The sequence below is a fragment of the Zootoca vivipara genome, chromosome 7 (genome assembly GCF_965207765.1).
Source record: "Zootoca vivipara chromosome 7, rZooViv2.hap1.1, whole genome shotgun sequence".
Classification (NCBI taxonomy): domain Eukaryota; kingdom Metazoa; phylum Chordata; class Lepidosauria; order Squamata; family Lacertidae; genus Zootoca; species Zootoca vivipara.
This window is the reverse complement of record NC_142590.1, coordinates 79525480-79544955: the sequence shown is the minus strand read 5'-3', so window position 1 is coordinate 79544955 and position 19476 is coordinate 79525480. Positions and strand designations below refer to the sequence as shown.

General features: G+C 42.7%; 1 protein-coding gene across 3 annotated transcripts in view; it reads right to left on the bottom strand.

Annotated features, from left to right (window-relative positions):
• The window catches only part of TSHZ2 (teashirt zinc finger homeobox 2), a 347527-nt gene that overhangs the window by 164192 nt on the left and 163859 nt on the right, over positions 1-19476 (bottom strand). The gene's annotated exons all lie outside the window — the stretch shown is intronic.

The window sequence follows — 19476 nt, the reverse complement described above, 5'->3', positions numbered from 1 at the left end:
CCCGAACTAGCACGGCCAATGGGTCAGGGATCATGGGAGTTGTAGTCCAATGTCTGGAGGGCCACAAGTCCCCCACCCATGGTATACAGCAAGAGAAGATTTAGCACGGCCCTCTTTCTCAGCTGTTCCTCTCCATTTGCCTGTGTCTTGGTTGATCTACAAAAGAGAGCAGCTAAGATGTATCAGGAGGGGAAGCCTCTGCCAAGGGCTCTCAAGCTGTTTACATTCAGGAGAGGTGGGTTGTCTGTGCCTCAGTTCAGGAAAAATTCCTCTGGTAATCAAGCTTTGAGAGGAAAGGTTTAGTAATCCTTCAGTAATTGAGCCTTGAGAGTGGGGCCGGAGGGTGGAGCAATGGATCTGACTGTTATTTTGCACACCAGGCTAGATTCTAGCCACATGAAAGCGTTCCTTGTACGCACACATGCACACAAACCCCCTTCATGCTCAGCAAGCATGAGGTGCTATCGCAGCTGAGGAACACATTCTAGCCAGGCAAAAGCACTCAGTGAAGGTGGGGAGCAGGAATGGTGGGCAGGGGTCAGGCCTGACGTCCCCACTCCTCCTTATCTTTTCACTCTGAGATCATGATAGTTTTTTGTTTATGGCCAGCTGGCAGCCAATCATTCTTTTATCTCTTGCGCTGTCTGCTAAGCCCTGTCTGACGCAGGCTCCACACAGATGTTGGTGCCGTAACGTTTTATTGAACGGGGTTATTTGCAACTCCGTGAAAGTGTTCTAAAGACAGGCCTGCCGCAGGATTTCATCCAGTCTAAAAAGGAGGGGAGGGGAGAATTTGAAAGCTGGGTTGTTCTTATGCTGGGTGGATCTACACACAGGGGGGGGAAGCTATAAATAAGTCAGAAATTAAATTGTTATAACAACAACAACAAAATAAACCTATGTAAAAACCTCACAGAAAATTTGTTTGCTCTCCGGTGCCACCTGGTGTTGCATGTTTATAATGCATTCAGAGTGTTGTTGTTTTTTTACTAATGTAGCTGAGTCCACACTCTCAGCCTTCTTTGACCCAAATAGTAAGCTATTGAAGAATACTTCTGCTCCTGTATGATAGTGCGAGTGTTTTATGTGAATGGTGCCAGTGATTATAATGGCCATGAACTTGGCTAGCAAAAAACAAACAAACCCCAAAATGAAAGTCAAGCCCACTCCCACTGCAACCAAATAGACATCAACCTGGAAATACGTATGGATTGAAACTGTTGGCCTTCCCCAAAGGAGCAGGAGAGATAACTTGCATACAGATAGGCTACAAGGTTTAATCCTTAAAAAAAACCCAAACCCTGTTGTTTGCTTAAAATGAGAAGCAAGATGGTCCTTGAAGAAAAAAACAACACCATGCCCACACAACCTTATAAACACAAACAGAAAACACCCACCCCCACCATGCTGTGAGTGGCATGAAAATGTGAGCATTTTAGCTGTTGAAGTGAAGGGCCTTTTGTAATTTCTCAGAAGGAATCTGTAGGCTCAATCTGCTGCTATTTGTCCTGACAGTTTAACTGCTGAGACAAAACTCAGTGCCAGAATTTCAGCGTACTCCCACCCGATCGGAAACAAGGAACAGAGAGTCTCCTGAAAGTGTATCCATTTGCACAATATTAATTAGGCTCATTATTAGGGATGGGCAGGACCAGTTGGTTCCATTCCAGGAAGTTCTGGAAGAAAAGGAGGATGGTGCCTCTCTGCTGTGCCAAAAGCTCTGGAGATCATTGCAGAAGACAGATTGAGTTTTTGCAACACGGCATGGGCAGTGCTAGACCCTTCCTTTACATGCTCTGTGCGGTGAAGGGTTCAGTATTCTAGTGTCTCCTTGCTGCTCTGGAGGCCAAAGTGGAGGACATCCACTTTGCATGCTGGAGGACTCCAGTGGACCAAGAGAGCAGATAAAATGTGTACTCCTCCATACACCAATGGCTTCCGGTTATTTGGGCCTGATCCCAGTTGTATACTAGCTTCTGTCCAAGGCTCCAACACAGATAACAGACTGGATTGGAATTTGGTGACATCTCTACCCATTGTGAGTCCAGACTCAAACTGATGGAATATCTGAACTTCCTAAGACCAAGAACCTAACAGAAGACCAAGAACTGGAGACTTGACTGAAATAGTTAATTCAGCTGTGACTGAAGACCATCAACTTTATTGAAGGAAGGCAAGATAAAAAGGATTCAGATACCTTAGAAGGAAAAGTTCAGGGCTTCTAAATAATTATAGCTTGAACAAAAAGAGGATCATTAGTTGGCCAAAAGCCATTTCTAATGTCTCTTTGACAAATGCAATAGATTTAATTCAAGGGATAACCATCCAAAATCATATTTCACATCATCTCAGTGGTAGGGTGGGCAAATGTCCCACAGTACAAAGGACAAACCTTGTTCGAAGGGGTCAGCAATCTCTTAATTTTTTTAAGGTAAGAAAGAGATAAACCCACACCCCTGCCATAATGGATTATAAAGGAAAGCATCCATAAAAAGCTCCTGGACTTATTTGTCTGCAATTTGAAAGGCTTAATCCACACTGTCTGTAAATTTCATCCACTTTGGCTAAAAGCAAGGGAGAGAGAGGGGGGAGAGGTTATGGCCATCTGTAGATGTTCCATTGATAGGGTAACACATAACACAGGTTTTATACAGAGTGGCTCAGACTGAAGTAGAGAATTTGCAGAGTTGGAAACAGAACAGAAGTTTTTAAAATGCAGAGATACAGTGAGAAGAGAATCTTGGGGTCCTTACCAAAAATAGATTCAAACTGAACTAGGAAGATGCTTCTCCATTATCTGGAGCCTTTTTGATGCTACTTCTGGGTGTACCCAGAAGCTTGTGTGGCTCCACATTTGTCAGTAGAGGCCAATCACAATTGTTCTGGCTTCACTCATTGACTAAAATAATCAAGACGCAGGCATGGCCCAACTTGGCCCTCTAGCTGTTTAGGGACTACAACTCCTATCACCCCTAGCTAACAGGACCAGTGGTCAGGGATGATGGGAATTGTAGTCCCAAAATAGCTGGAGGTCCAAGTTTGGCCATGCCTGATCGAGAGCAAGGAACAGGCTCATAGCTCACCAAGCAAACACGTTGGATAGTGCCTGCACATTTTTCTTTGTTAAAGAAAGCTCAGAGATTGGGCCTTTGGTGGCTTTGGGCTTTGTACACATGTACTTTCCGTCTCTCCCTCTCTTGGCAGGCCTAGTTGCCACTCTTGGCCCATTCGAATGGGTTAAGTCTGAAGCGTTCTAATAACTCTAACTTGAAAGATTGGCCCCATGACTGCGGGAACATTTGGGGGTGGTGATTTGTTACCGAAAGAAAGTCATTCTGTACACACAGAGGGAAACTCCATTTGTTTATAAGCTTATTCCTATTATATTATATTATATTTTCACACACTACTTTCCAGCCAACATTAGTTCCCAAAACAATTACAAGAATTAAAATCTATTACAGAAATACATTATGCTCTATCAGTGATGTATTCTCCCAACAATCCAACCAGATTGTTGTTCCTTTCAGCAAATTGTCCTTACAATAGTATGGCAGCCTCATCTGGTGGTTAATGGCAGATGGAAAGATCTAGGGATAACTGCTGAATCTTGATGCGTCTCCTTGGCACCACAATGCCAGAATGTCTTGGAACAGCAACAGTAGGAGAAACGTAAATTGTATAGGACAGTCTTGACCACAGCCAGTAATCTGGCCATCTCTGGTGAGTCAATATGACCCCTCAGGCATCCAGGCAGAGATACCTTCATACACTGGAAGAATGCTGGACTGCTTTGTTTTTCCTTCTTTCACACCACAAATGACCAATGCAGGTAAATGTGGGCTGGACTAGTAGATTTTGTGCAAGGCTGGTCTACTATGAAACAAGTATGGTTGCTGTTTTTGTTTTACATCCAAATAGTTGACTGCTTTGACCAAAGAGAAAAACTGCAGCGCCACGCAACTCTGTGTAGTTGCATACACTTTATCCACGAGCAAAACTCAACATGGCGCTTAATGTTTTGCTCAGTGTGTGTGTTTGAAATGAAAAGCAGCCCCATAGGCTGATACTGGGAGCAGGAAAAAAAAGGCAGGAGGGATGAGAAGAGAGAGGGCTGTCATTCTTCCCCTTTGTACTCTTCCTGGTCTCAATCATAGCCTCCAAGGCTGCTTTTTATTTTATTTTATTTTTTTAAAAAAACACCACTGGGGGGAAAAAGGATCATGGAACTGTATATTTCTTGTGTGTATCTATCTTCAGACTTTGCCATTGCTCCTTGAAACCTTTGGCATGAATAAAACAGCTTTTGAAAGCATGTTTCTCCCCCTACGCACACACTCACACACCTTTCATCATTTCCCATCCTCTCACCTTAAAAACAGCCTTGAGAGCTCTTCAAGCAAAGGTAGCCATGTGGAGCCAGAGCTCTTTCCAGATTTATACAGGCCCTTTGCTAGCATCCTGTCGGGTGTTAAAAATCCCTCAGCTGCTTTGTTAGGACCACCCGGCTAGTTCTGAACCACATCTGACAAAATGATACTGTTCACTTCCAGAACCCATCACACAGTTATTCTTGGATAAAAGGTAAAGCAAATAGCAGCCAACTGCTCACTGCTGCAGAAACAAAGACCATCAAGCTATTTATCAAAGCTCCAGACAACCGGTTTTCTCTAAGCCCAGCCACCTCTCCTATTACAGCTTTAAACGATAACACGCTATAATATCACAAATGACAAATGGAACCGGGGGGCCTAACCTATACGCGATCAATATCTGCTCTAAAATAAGAACCATCTTTAAAGTATTGACAAAAGGAGCAGGGATACATATAAAACAGCAATTCTCGTACGATTTGTTTGGTATGGCCAGTGTCAACATTCATTTGTCCATGACAGGAGTGTGTGTGTGTGTGTGTGTGTGTTTTAATAGAAGTGGCAAAACCCCAAGATGTGTAAGTTGTGTCAAATCGTTATTATTACTGCCCAGTATCTACTGCTTATTGGGAGGCAAGCAGAATGGAGTAGTGCTTCAATGATAGGCACTTTCGCCTACACAAACTCTTCCGTTATAATTAATTCTGGTCTGAATATTCTCAAACATTTTTCATGTGAAAGAAGGAACTTTTTGGGGTGGTGGTGGAAGTAACCAAAGTGTCGGTCCCAAATCCTCACCACGCTTATGCCTATCTGATGCCCCTTTTGACAGCAACTTGGGTACAATTTTTTGAACCGCTCATCACCCATCTGGCTGCACGGCGCCAGCCAATCAGCAATCATGTAACAAGTATGATGGCGATGACTAGCCAATTGGATTTGGCTACATGGTGAGGTCTCTGAACCAATTCAGAAGGAAGCTCTGCTCTCACTTTTCAAGAGAACGTAGGGGGAAGCACTTGGGCTGCTGTTCACAGCTTCCTCCAAATCACAGAAAGGGAGGACAACTTTTTGTGTGTGCGAGAGCCCTAGTTATAATTAAAAATAGGCTTTCTGAATAGTCTCCAGTTTTGAGTTGTGGACATCAGTTGTGAGTTTCTATTGAAAAAGAAATGAATTCTAACAGGAGAATATTCGGTATACTCATTTCACAGGGATCCCACACATTCCTAAACACGCTTTCAATGGTTTTTGGTTTAAAAAAACTTCCCTGTCATATTCTCTCTCTCTCTCTCTCTCTCTCTCTCTCTCTCTCTCTCTCTCTCTCTCTCTCTCTCTGTGTGTGTGTGTGTGTGTGTGTGTACGCCTGGTTTCCTGTGGTTTCCTCCTTCCTGGATTAGTCAAATAACTGATATCACCAAATCTGGAATTATTCAGTAAAAAGGATGGCGTCACAAATCAGATATGGCTATGTGGGTGACACCCCCAAGAACAACCGCAAGCGAGGGAAATGTAAATAAATATATGTTTTCACAATGGGTGGCTGAAAAGGAGAGTGTTGTTTGGCACCACTGAACATGTTTGTAAAAAGAAAAGAAAAAGAAGAAGAAAAGTTGTGAGTAATTGCAGTCCAGCTCTAGTTGTAGCCAAACTTAATTAAATTGGAATCAAAATCCATTTGGAGAGCTTCCCATTGTGCTTGGCTAAAGACATCTATGGGTCTGCGCACTTGAGGAAATCTATATTCTGCTACGTGTTTGTGAGGGGGGGGGGACTCCGTCTGGATGTTACCCCAGGCAACTTCATTGTCATGAGTCCTGCGCTGCAGGGGGTTGGTGTAGATGACCTTTGGGGTTCCTACCAACTGTACAATTTTTTTTATTCTGTGAGTCAGCCCATTAAGTTGATTGCCAGTGGCGCTCCAGGCAGGAGTTTCCCCCAGCGAACCTCGAGAAGCCAGGGATGGAGCAGCAGCCCCACTTTGTACATTACATTAATAGCACATTCATATACACTTCATCTCCGCATAAGCGTGTTTCTATCCATTGCCGGCTCCACTTTTACTGCTAGCAAACTAGAACACCAATAAACAAATAAATAATGCTTCAGCACTGGAGCTCCTAAATATCTGTAAATGTTTGCAGAAGGAAGTTTCTCTGTGTAGCGTCAAGGAACTGCTGTTTCAGGAAAGCAAAAATAGGCACACACATGGATCTTTCTCTGCATAGTTATCTGAATAAAGGCCCCTGGCCGTTAGCAATATCCTCTTCCCAAATTGAATAATACGTCATTGTACAGTAAGAACTTTTGAGGTTCTATTTTAAGGTGTACAGCGGGCAAGAAGCTCAGTTTACATCAGTCATTCAAGTATCTCAAAAACCCTAATGCAATTAATTATCCAAACTGAGACGCAGCCAAATTAACAACTTGCCAACAATAACAGAGGAAGCCAGCACAACTAATAAGAACAGAAACCAGATGGATCTCTAGCCTCTGCCATTGAACTGGAAACATATTTCCCCCATGCTTTTAAGGCTTTTTGCTTCTAGGTTTTTTGGTTTTTTTAAGGTTGACCAGCAGAATGGCAATGACTATATCCAATGTTGCTCCAAATCTACTCGGTGCAAAACTTGCTGTGCGCTAAACTGGTCATCTGAAGCAATGCTATTCTGCAGGTATTAAAGGTAACACTGATATAATGAAGTAGAGATTAATTCAGAGAAAATCTTCTAGGTGGGATGTCCCTTTTGTTGCATTTACCTTACTTTTGAGGTGGCTTGGGTTTTCTTTCTTTGATGCTACAGATAATTTCTCTGGAGGTCTTCCTACTGCAGCCTTCCTGGGTGCCAGCACTTCCTGTTTATTTCTTTTAAGCCATGTCTTTAAAGAAATCCATGTGGAAAAGTGAATTTTTATTGTGAAAGGGAGGACTTTCCTGAAAGACAAAATCAACAAGCACCCTGATTTCAGGTGCTTGGAAGCTAACCTCCATGGCTTCATGTAGCTCAATGAAAACACAGTGCGGTTCACTTTTCCTATGGGGCTCTTTCAGATCAGGAAGTGTGAGCAGCTAGGAGGGCTGCAGAGTGTGGTACAAATTTCAGTGGGAAGAAACACAAAAACGCGGAAACACACACCACCCATGACCACCTCACAATTATAAAGTCAGCTCAACCCCACATGAACTGAAATCCTAAAGTAACTATGAAAAGCTTGCACTGATGGAACAATTGTCACAGCACTGTGTTGAATTCCTCCCAAAATATTTCTAACACTCACTAAAAGTGCAGCAGGAAAATGGAAGCCTCTTTCATGGGGAAACAAAATTTTCAGGATATTTGAAAATAGACTTCAGCACAGCAATAGATAAAATAGTAATATACAAAGGGTTCCCTGCTGAGGAACTGATTGGTTAACAAAAACAGATAAGAGGGGATCTCTTGAAGAACCATATTCCCCTGGTGTTTGTTGTCTTGTCTCAGGCAAAGGTGCCCAGATCTCTCTCAAAGGAGATATGAAGCAATGGAAATAAGAAGCTGGTCTCGAAGCAATGAGGACTGTGTATATTTGAGTGCAGTGGATACAGTGGACAACACAGGGGTACTGGTGCAGAGAACAAAACTCCATTCTACCCAGGCCCTAGAAGGTGTCTAGTTTGAGAACTCCTATCCTGGGTTGTCTTACAGGGGGCTTCTACTTTGGCAACTTATTTCAGGAATTCTCAGGGCTGTTTTGCGCCTTGCAAGAAGACACATGGGCACTGAGTCCCAGAGTAATATTTCAGCTGTATCACTACAGAGAGCTGTGTGTTTTAACTTCCTTCCTCTACAAACAGTGACCCTTCCTCCACTTGTCTTGATCGAGATTGACAAACTAGCCGCGCTCAACTGCCTCATCAATTTCAATTGCTATTGACTGCAACGGAGAGCAAATGGGGCTGTCTCCAAAAGAGGATCTCGCTTGAGCGTTGCTTGAGTGTGCAGCAGCAGTGATGTATGGGGGGGTCCCCTTTTAAGATAAATAAGGTTGAGGCAGAGGAAAGGCAGTGGTGCGCTTCCAGTGGGATTCCTCCAAAGGCACTTGGCCTTGAACACATAAAGCTGCCTGATTCTGAGCCTCATAATCTAGCACAGCATTTTTTTTAACTCTGTATGGTGGGAGCTGTCCAACATGGCCCCAGGCAGAACTGTTTCTGAGCCCCAGTACCTGTGATTCTTCTCCAAGGAATGACAGGGATTAAACAACTGTGGAATTCACTTCCACAAGAGGCAGTGATGGCCACCAACTTGGGTGGTTTTAAAAGAAGAGCCGATAAATTCATGGAGGACAAGGCTATCCATACCTACTAGCCACAAGAGCTAGGGTCTGCCTCCATGGCCAGCGACCAGTTGCTGGAAACCTCAAGAGGGGAGAAGGTGTTGCGCTCAGGTCCTGCTTGTGGACTCGTGGGAACACTGGTAACTGGTTGGCCTCTGTGAGAATAGGATGCTGGACTGGATCCATCTGGGCTATTCTTCTGTTATTATGTTCAAAACAACTTTCATGAGTGCCATGGAACAAAAAAAGTGTTCTCACTTGGAAACATTTGCATGCATTTCCTTACACTTTTCTCCCAATGATACACATTTCTATATGCAGTTTTGCCTAATGTATACTTTTTGAGGGGCTTGAAGGTTGCAAATGGCACCAGAAGAGTTGGAGCAACATAGATTTCAGGGCATAGATGCCCGTTGGTTTGTATATTGGTTTGGGTATTGCAAGTTGGACAGCATCTTAAAAAGCAGAGACATTACCTTGCCGACAAAGGTCCGTATAGTTAAAGCTATGGTTTTCGCAGTAGTGATGTATGGAAGTGAGAGCTGGACCATAAAGAAGGCTGATCGCCGAAGAATTGATGCTTTTGAATTATGGTGCTGGAGGAGACTCTTGAGAGTCCCATGGACTGCAAGAAGATCAAACCTATCCATTCTGAAGGAAATCAGCCCTGAGTGCTCCCTGGAAGGACAGATCGTGAAGCTGAGGCTCCAATACTTTGGCCACCTCATGAGAAGAGAAGAATCCTTGGAAAAGACCCTGATGTTGGGAAAGATTGAGGGCACTAGGAGAAGGGTACGACAGAGGACGAGATGGTTGGACAGTGTTCTCGAAGCTACGAACATGAGTTTGACCAAACTGCGGGAGGCAGTGGAAGACAGGAGTGCCTGGCGTGCTATGGTCCATGGGGTCACGAAGAGTCGGACACGACTAAACGACTAAACAACAACAACAATTGCAAGTTAGGTAAGGTCACTTTAAACTGAAAATTCAACCAGTTTCTCACCATTTCCATACTTCTAACCCACGGACCCTCTCACTGCATTCATCATTATAAGTTCTCATTTGGATGCTCACACCATCTGAAGTTCGGTGCGTGGTGAACAAAGGAAGGGTCTTTTCAGTTCCAACCCCCCCATCCCACCTACAGGTGCCCTCCCCATGGAAGTTCACTCGCTTGGTGCTGTCTTTTGGAACCAAGCAGAGACAATGTTCTTTCTCCAGGCTGTTGATCAGTAATATCAATTTATTGTGTGTTATTTTTATCTGCTTTGCTGAAGTTTTATGCCAAATGTTTAGGCTGTCAGTCTGCTTTGTTGTTTATATGTGATTTTATCTCTACTGCCAGTGTTTTATTATCCTTACTGTGTGCTGCTCTCATACTTTCGCTGAAGCGTGGCCTAATATTTTTTTTATAAAAAAAGCAACACACACAAATGAACAAGCAGGCTAAACAGATGTATTGTGTAGCATAAACCTTTGTGGGCCAGGGCACACTTCATCAGAGCATCTGATGATACGTTGGCACTAGTCCACAAAAGCTTGTGTCATAATAAATCTGTTAGCCTTAAAGGTACTTTGATGTTTGGCTGCAACGGACTAACACAGATCCTCCTTTTGAATTCTCATAGTGGTTGACAGGGATTTTTTTTAAAAAAAAATAGTCCCTGCCCTAGTTATAAGGGCTCTGCGAAGCTGAGGGACAAGGCGAATTGAATTAAGGGTTAGATCAGTGAATAATCACAATGGAACACATCTTTGCAAGGCTTAAGGAAGAAACAGCAGATAGCTAGGAGTTACAGGTTAGTGGTGGATTATGATATTGAAGGAGTAGCTGGAAATGGTTTCGGAAAAGCTGAAATAATAATGGCTTTGATAATTTACAAGATAATTTACATTTACTTTCCTTGAAGTTTTATTTTATTTTTGTATCATGCAATGGCGCGGCAATTGTTGAAGCTAACATTAAGGCCTAAGAGCCTACAGGCTGATTCGTAGGAAATGTTTTCATACAGCTGTGGGCTGGGCTACATGGTGAACTACCTCTGCTGACAGGATAAAGCACCTGTGTCTGGGAAGGAGATGCATGAGATTCTGCCAGATGATGCTCCAGAGCACAGGATAAGCATCCTGCTAGAGTTGCCAGGGTAGCTAAAAACAGTAGTGCTTTAATTCCATCAGCCCATTTCAACCAATATCAGGTTGGGATTTCCATCGGCTCCTATGGAGATAGTAGAGTAATCCACATTGCGATTGTAGAAGATGAGGACAACCCAAGCACAAAGCTAGGTGCAAAGGTTAATGCTCATCAATGAGAGGTGTCAGAGCTCAGTGGAAGGCACATTCTGTGTTATGGTAGAGTCGTCCTCTGTTCCTGGTGCTTGAGAGAAGACTGTGGATAGTCAATGGAAGAACATGCTCCCATCTTCAGCTCATCAACCACTCCACTAGTTATTTAACTTCTGCCAGATACAGCAGGTGACATTGCTGCATCTGGGCACATTGGACACTTTCCTTATCGCCGTGTAACTTCACTTGTGGAAGTCAGTCGCTTCTACTTCTCAAAGCATTCATTGAGAAAGTTGAGTGGCTGGTGCTTGTTTTTGCCTTGAATCAAAGGTAAGGAAGCAAACAAAATTCTGCAGTTCTGAAAGCATTCCCCAGCAAGGCAACTTTCTCTAGTAAGGAAAAGAGATGGCCCACAATACTGGTCCATATCTGGAAGAGCACAGGTGAATATAGTTGATCAATTTGGAAAGGGTGGATGAAGGATTTTCACTCTACTTCTTGCCCTAATCAAAATGCTGTAGACCTGTACATAGGAGACAACTCGTAGGGGGTGAGATCCCAATAAAATATTTGAGGGGACAAGGCCCCCCCCCACGTTATGGCCATTGCCATACAAATGGTGTCCATATGTTGTGTCTTGTGATCAATTATGTGGCATGGGGCTTGCCTGTCCCCCCTATATTTTATTCAAGTTGGCACCCCTGGACCTGTGTGACTCGTAGCAAGTGCTCAAAATTTAAGAAATATGGGACTATATTATGCAGATGTTTCCATTGTGGTGTGAAGTGTTCGGTTGCCTTTCCCTGAGCGATCCAACAGTTCTACTTTTTACATGTTTTATAGCCAATGAGGGGGCTGGGGGGCTGTTCAGCTGAGCATATTTCGTAAGGCTGCCCAACTGTTTTATCTGTATTATGATTTTATGTTTTTATGGCTAAACGTTAGCTGCTTTGATGAGTCCATTTGGAAGAGAAAAGAAACACACGCATCCCGCAACAGATAATTTTGCCTACAATCTGCCAATCTGCCTACAAATTTGGAAACATTTGTAGAAACTGAAATCGTTAGGGGTTTCTAATTAGAGGGCTTCATTTGAATGCAGCACTCTCAGATTGCTTTGTATCAGCAAAGGCGATGGGTAAGGTTGGAGTGTACCACTTCAGGGTTGCTGGTTGGGATGCTTATGTTTTAAAACAACAACAACAACAACAACAACCCCTGCACACAGAGAACCAGGATGACTGGCACAAGGGTGTTCAGTCTGGCCTAGTTTTCTCCTCAGCATGCTAATTTTTATAAACAGAGAGGGCCCAACCTTACCCTGCCTCCCATGAAGGAGCAATCAAACATGTGAAGGCTCCAAGCCCTCCAACCTAAAATAATCCAGTCCAGGAAAAGCTGATCGGATAATCTTTTTCTAAGTAGAGGGAGGGTCAACACCATGTTGCAATGAATCCTTGGACTTGGCTACATTAGTTAAGAAAGAGTGCTTTCTATGTGTTATAACACTGTGACACCAGATGGCGCTGTGGAGTTCCATCTTTCGCCAATGTGATTTCCCCCTTGGAGGTTTACAACGCGTTTTCTGAAACGCTTTTTTTGATGTGTCTAGATCCAGCCCTTGTCTCCTAATTGGAGCGGTCCAGCCAGTCAGCTGTGCCCTCCACCAGCAAACCATTCCAATTCACTTCCCAGCTATTTTCTATTTTTATTTTCCAGGCAGAATTCCATGTCTACTGGGCATGTCCAGCCGTTACTGAGCAGCTCTGCAGAGGGCAAGTGGGTAGCCCTCTTTGTTTGTGTCCTGGGGATTTCTTTCTTTCTTTCTTCTTCAGACGTACTGCACCCTCCCCTTTATTTCCCCGTGGCTGCGATCCTGCTGGTACTCTCCGCTCAGGTGGGCTATTAGATGGAGTGATATTAAGGCGAAACCAAAAGCCTACCTTACCTATGGGAAAAACATAGCTAGGCCTGACAGGTAATTCAGTGCACCTCTCATAATACATTATCTCTCTGTCTCTTTGACAAGCGTAGTCAACATGATGCAAATGAACACTTAGGCAGGTAGATCCTGGAAGACACTCTGAGAACTCACAACAGCTACGTCCCCCCCCCTTTCCCATCTGGCAGTATAAGTAATGCAGTGGACAATGGCACAATTCAAGCTACTGCGGCACCAGGTTGCGGAGGAAACGGAAGGTGAACGAGGTTAATTTATAGAAATTATCGAGTCGCACAATATGCAGAACATGTCATGGCAGCGTTAAAAGTGGAGGCGTAATTAATTTAGAATCTTTGTTTTCCTCTAATAACCAGTGAAGGTTATCAGTAGTTATAATTGTTTTGATGTCTTCGGTGCCAAGTGAACTGCAGTGTTCTGAATGGAAGCGCGGAATTGCGAGACTGTTAGCCTCTCATGCAAGAAGACAACTGTCCCCCTTGTAGCCTGCAGCTGCCTTCTACTGGTTTTGCACAGAAGGATGGGACGTTATTTACAACATGCCACTAAATAACAAATAAATAAATCCTCTGGTATAGCCAGTTCCAGGTTTTAGGGGGCCCCAGAGCAGGCTGACCCCAAAGGATCCCACCCCTTGTGACTGTTACCCCTGGCTCATTGCATTTGCTAAGTTATGTGTATAGGCAAACTGAGAAATTGTTGTTGTTGTTGTTTAGTCGTGTCCGACTCTTCGTGACTCCATGGACCATAGCATGCCAGGCACTCCTGTCTTGCACTGCCTCCCACAGTTTGGTCAAACTCATGTTCGTAGCTTCGAGAACACTGTCCAACCATCTCATCCTCTGTCGCCCCCTTCTAACCCCTGTCGTCCCCTTCTAACCCCTTCTAACCCCTTCTGATTCAACTAACCAGTTCCTCAATGGAAGCCCTGCGCAATGACTTCTCTTGCACAATGCAGCCTTCCTCACTCTCTTCCCCTCCATGTACCCCCTCCAAATTGGTTTAGGGGGTTAAGAGAACCCCCAGAAGATACCCCGGAAGATCCTTCGACCAGACAAGCTGTGATCATTAAATGGCAATCCAAAACAAAAACAAAAAACCTTTGTGCTGGGCAGGCAGGGTGGGGAGTTGGATTTTGGAGCAGTATGAATGCCTGTACAGCTTTTTCAAATAATAATAATAATAATAATAATAATAATAATAATACAAGTAATTATACATACCACTTGACCACCAATTAATTATTTGAAGGTAAGGAAGAGCAAGAGAACCCCCCCCCCTTTTAAAGAGATTATGGAGGTAAGTGAATCATTTCCATTCCATTCCCCACCAAAAGTCATTCAACCCATTTGTCTGCAATTCGGCCCTCTCAATCTTTATCTACAAATTTCATCTACTTTGGCCAAAAGTGGAAACTCTTCTAGCCATGTTAAGTTTCCCTGTGATAGTGAATGGGGGGGGGGGACACAGAGCTATGCTTTTTACAGAGTGGCTCAGTACCTGAAACGCAGGCCAAAGTGGAGGGAGCACAGAGCAACTCAGAAACAGCCCAGAATTTGTAAAAAAAAAAAAAAGGGCATAGATACAGACACAAAGCACATTTAAGAGGCTATGCGCACCCTGGCTGTAAACTACCTTGGGATATATTATTTTTGGAGGAAGGGTTGTGGCTCAAAAGTGGGCGAGTGGAAGGAAGTGTAGGGTGGAGCCAAGTTCTTCTTAGCTTTGATTTTAATCCAAGTCAGAGAAGAACTCAAGATATATCACCAGGCTCGCTTCTTGTTTAAGGTGAGAATTACATGTTGCTGGAAACTCTTCTGCAAAAAGCTTCCCTATTCAGGGATGGTACTTCAGAGGAAAGAGCCTGCTCTTTTGTGGTACTTTCTAGTGACAGATGAATACTCGTGATGAATATATTTAAGGGCAAGTTTTTATGGATAGATTCGTACATGCAAAATTGGAAGCATCTAATCAAAAATCCATCACAGACTTTTTAAAAATGCATACTTGCCCATCAGCTGGTGTTTTGTTTTGTTTTTTTTCCTTTGAAAAGTTCCCATTAGAGTGAATCTAGCTAAGACATATGTTCTCCACAAACTTTTTGGTGCCTTGCAGTCCTGGAAGCTGGGTAGACTCTCAAGGTATGCCTGTTCTTGTGGCACATATAGATTTCACATAGAGCTCAGATTCAATTAATTTAAATTAATCATTTGTATAAACAGTCTAACAAAATTTTAAAGGGCATTAAACACCCTGTTTTATAAACATAACACTTAATTTGGGAGGGGGGGGGACATTTAGAAGGTAATGCATTTAGGATAAGTGCACAACACATGAAAATAATAAATGAAATTTTCCCAGTTTAGAAAATGAATGTAATTAATTAACATTTAAATTACATTTTTAATTGCAATCATGCCCTCCCAGGGGACTCATAAGGGACCATAATTGCAATTAAAAGCATGTGGATTAGATAATAAAACAATGCACACTGTCTGAAATGTGCGATTTAAAATGGAAAGCAGACATTGTTATCGGCACATCTAACTTAATTGTAGCCATAAAGCAAATGTGCTGTACAAAATAAAATTCACATACGGGAACATTTAATTCTTGAATCTCTTAAAGGGGACACGCTTCAGAGCACATTTTATGACAGGTTCTGTTTGAAACAGGCCTTAAAGGCTCTCAAATTCCAGCCTGGTGCTTTAATGTTTTTGCATTAATAAAAACATAGCGGAATGTTGCTATTTAAGTAAGAGATGAGACAGAGTGTCTAAAATTTAAGTTCCATACTTCTAGCGGGACAGGATGTCTCCATATTGTGGATTGTGTGTGAGTTTTTGCAAGATGATTAAACAAGGCTCTGGGTTTCCAATCTGCAAAGCTCGGAAGGATGGAAGGGGGAGGGGTTGAGATATCATTAGTATAGGTATTTACTTAGCTGCAAATGTGTTTCTCTTTTGCCTTAATCACCTCTCCAGATACTGGATCCCCCTCCCTTTCCCCAATTATCATATCGACAATCTGCTTTTTCTCAGTGTGATGCCATAGCTTTTTTGATAAATACCAAAAGGTTTCAACCTTAGTGCTATTAATCGCCCATCATTCACTCACTTCCTCTTTTATCACAGCACAGGCAGTGGGGAAAAAATGGCTGCAAACCTGGAAAGAGGAGCACAAATTAAAAGTCCTCAATGGAGACCATATGTTCAAGTGTGCTGCAAGCCATCTTATCAGACTTACGAGCACCTTTAAAAGCATGCAGGTATGAAACAGAAGGACAGAGCTGAAAAGGTCATCCTCATTTATCAGGGGGGATACTCATCTAGGTACATGGGCTATGCAGGGAGGGAGAGGAGGAAAAAAACTACTGGTTTCAAAGGGCAAAAGACTATTACCAAGTTTACTCAGTCGATCCGGACTGGAGGCACTCCTTTGCTAGCATGGAGAGATGGAAAAATTGGTTTATTTCTAGCCGGTGCCATGCATTCGCTCATAGAATCATAAAATTGCAGAGTTGGAAGGTTCCCTAAAGATCCTCTAGCCCAGCCCTCTATAAATCCATTCTGCCAATCCCCACATGAACTCTGTGGAAATTTGAGGAATTTGCTTTTAATCTGGTTAAAACAGGATGGTTAAATTTGTTTGGCAAATTTGGTTTCTAATCTGCACGGAGTATTAAATTGCCCAGGAGGCCTCCCATTGAGAAGGCTCCCTGCTTCAGTCCTTCACCCACAAACTCACAGAGGACCGGAAACAGACCAAAAATCAGGGTCTGGGGGGGGCAGAGCTTGGCACTGTGACCCTGATGCCCCTCATGCGTCTTTTGACATGTGAAGAGTTTGAATGCCAAGTCTTGTAAGTAATATACAGGCTTGTTTTTCTTTGTTTCTTCTTGGGAGACAATAGAAAACAGCTTTAAAAAAAGCAATTACGAACCACTTAATATTGTCAAAAATATCTAAGCAGTGTACCATATAAAAACAACAAACAACACAATTAAAACACAAACCCAATAAAACAGTAGTGTAAGAGCCTATAATAACAAATAAAACAAGGATTCAAACGGAAAGAATAAGGTCCCATCTTGTAACACTGAACACTTTTTTAAAAGTTCCATGCTCCACATCCTCAGATCATCTTCGGTGATCTGAAGCCTGAGTGCCAAGTTACCCCATCTTTATACACCCCTGCACCCCACTCTGGAGCTACTCTGTTGTAGTTCCACCCCCTGCTCCTTGAAAACCAGTTTGAACCTTTATAGTACAGAAATGGGGAACCTTCTGCCCACCAGATGTTCTTGAACTCCAGCTGCCGCCTTCCCCGAGCAGCATGGCTAATGGTCAGGGATGGTGGGAGTTGTAGTCCAATAATATCTGGAGGGCCACAGGTTTCCCCGCCCCTGCTTTTAGTATATCATATCTTGCATTACTTCCTTCCTTGGAGGTTTTTAAACAGAGGTTTTAAACAGAGGTTGGATGGCCCTCTGTCATGGATGCTCTAGCTGAGATTCCTGCATTGGAATAGTTGACCCTTGGGGTCCCTTCCAATTCTACGATTCTGTGATTCTATGATTACAATGGGCAGGTGAAAAAGAGGACAGGGCTATAGCAGGTTTAACAGCAGAGTAGAAGAGGGCATTTCTGAAGGAAGGTGGAAGTTTGTCTCCTACAGAACTATCAAAGGTTCAGGTCAAGAGCTCTGCCCCCCCCTTTTCACCTGGTCACCCATTCAGCACGCAAAACATGTGCGCAGCCATTGACCTATGGCCTCTCCTTCACTCTAAATCACTCCAGAAAAGCCTGAAACTTATGAATAAATATAAAACAAGAACAGAAAGCTTTTTCAAGACCTCTTTTGTAAAAGGCTTCCTTTAACGCATGGCTTAACCTTTTTCAACTATGTTGCTGTACTAAGATCTACTGGTTAGTGATGTATTTTGTAGTCGTACCTTGGTTTTCGAACAGCTTAGTTCTCGAACGTTTTGGCTCCTGAATGCCGCAAACCCAGAAGTGACTGTTCCAGTTTGCAAACTATTTTGGAAAGCCGAACGTCCGACGGGGCTTCTGCGGTTTCTGAATGGCCAATCAGAAGCCACGCTTTTGTTTCCAAACGTTTTGGAAGTCGAACGGACTTCCAGAATGGATTCCATTCGACTTCCAAGGTATGGCTGTACTTGTATTATGGATGCAATTTAATTGTTGTTTTTATGCTGTCCATCAGCTTATATCTATCTATCTATCTATCTATCTATCTATCTATCTATCTATCTATCTATCTATCTATCATCTATCCATCAGTGATATATACAGATATGCAAATAAATACAAAATAAATAAAACATTTTTCTATTTTTTAAAAAAGGTTTATCTCACCCCCCCCACATATTCCAGAAATGTCTAAATCCACCCTAAATTTTTGTTTGAGTCTGAATTTGCAATTCTGTCAAGAACAGCATGTTCACTCAGAAGTAAGTCCCACTGAGGTCAATGGGACTTAAATTTCCAACAGGCAAGTGTGCATTCGATTGGAGCTTGCAAACTGTTTTCGTGACTTATGGAGGCCTGCTGTGACAAAGGATGAAGATTTCTGGTCTAGAACTCCTGCCTTTAGGCTTTGCATTCCTAGGCACCCTCAAAACTAGAGTCAAACACAGAAGAAAGACAGGCGCTCGATTCCTTCCATGCTTTAAGCTCTCCTTTTCAAAATGATTGGAAGACCTTGAAGTTCCTCCATGCAGTCTTTCTCGCTAGCTCTTGCTGCAGTAATTGGACAGCACGATATATATACAGTCTAATAAATAGTGATTGGTTTTGAAGGCAATGGGGGACACCATATTTCTTAAGGGTTAGAAAAGTTACCGAGAGTGTGAAATGATGCTGAAAGCTGAATATCACGATTGGAGGCAACTTTTTAACCCAAGGCTAATATTTTGCAGAGCTCAAGGAAAAAGTTGCCATTCACTCTGAACCATTTTTTTTCTCCGGAGAAAAATCAAGAGCAGTGGGGGGGGGGGCAGATGTGTTGCTTCAGCCATTTTGAAAAGCTCAGGGAATCTCGTCGTATTCAGCAATTTGGGTGTCACCCGCTGGAGCAAATTAATAATAATAGTAAGAATAATAAGGGCTGTCAACTAATTAAATAATTTTTAGTTGGTTAATCATCTGCCTTCTAGTCAACTGATTAATTATTAAATTAAAACAGATTTGCATATTACCCAAACCACAATACAGATGCCTTTGAGGATACCGGAGGCAGTTTGAGGTAATTTAATAAACAAAGGCTACCATTCATGAATGAAAGGGAAAGGTCTTTTGTAATTTTTTCCTTATTTCATATTACAATCACACACACACACACATACAGAGAGAAAGAGAGCCAAAAATAGCTACCAAAAAAAAGAGAGAGCATGTCTTAATCTGCTAAAAACATAGATTAAAAATGCCACAGCAATTTATCTTACCCACCACCAACCAACAGAAGATAATAATAATAATAATAATATAATAATAATAATTTATTATTTATACCCCGCCC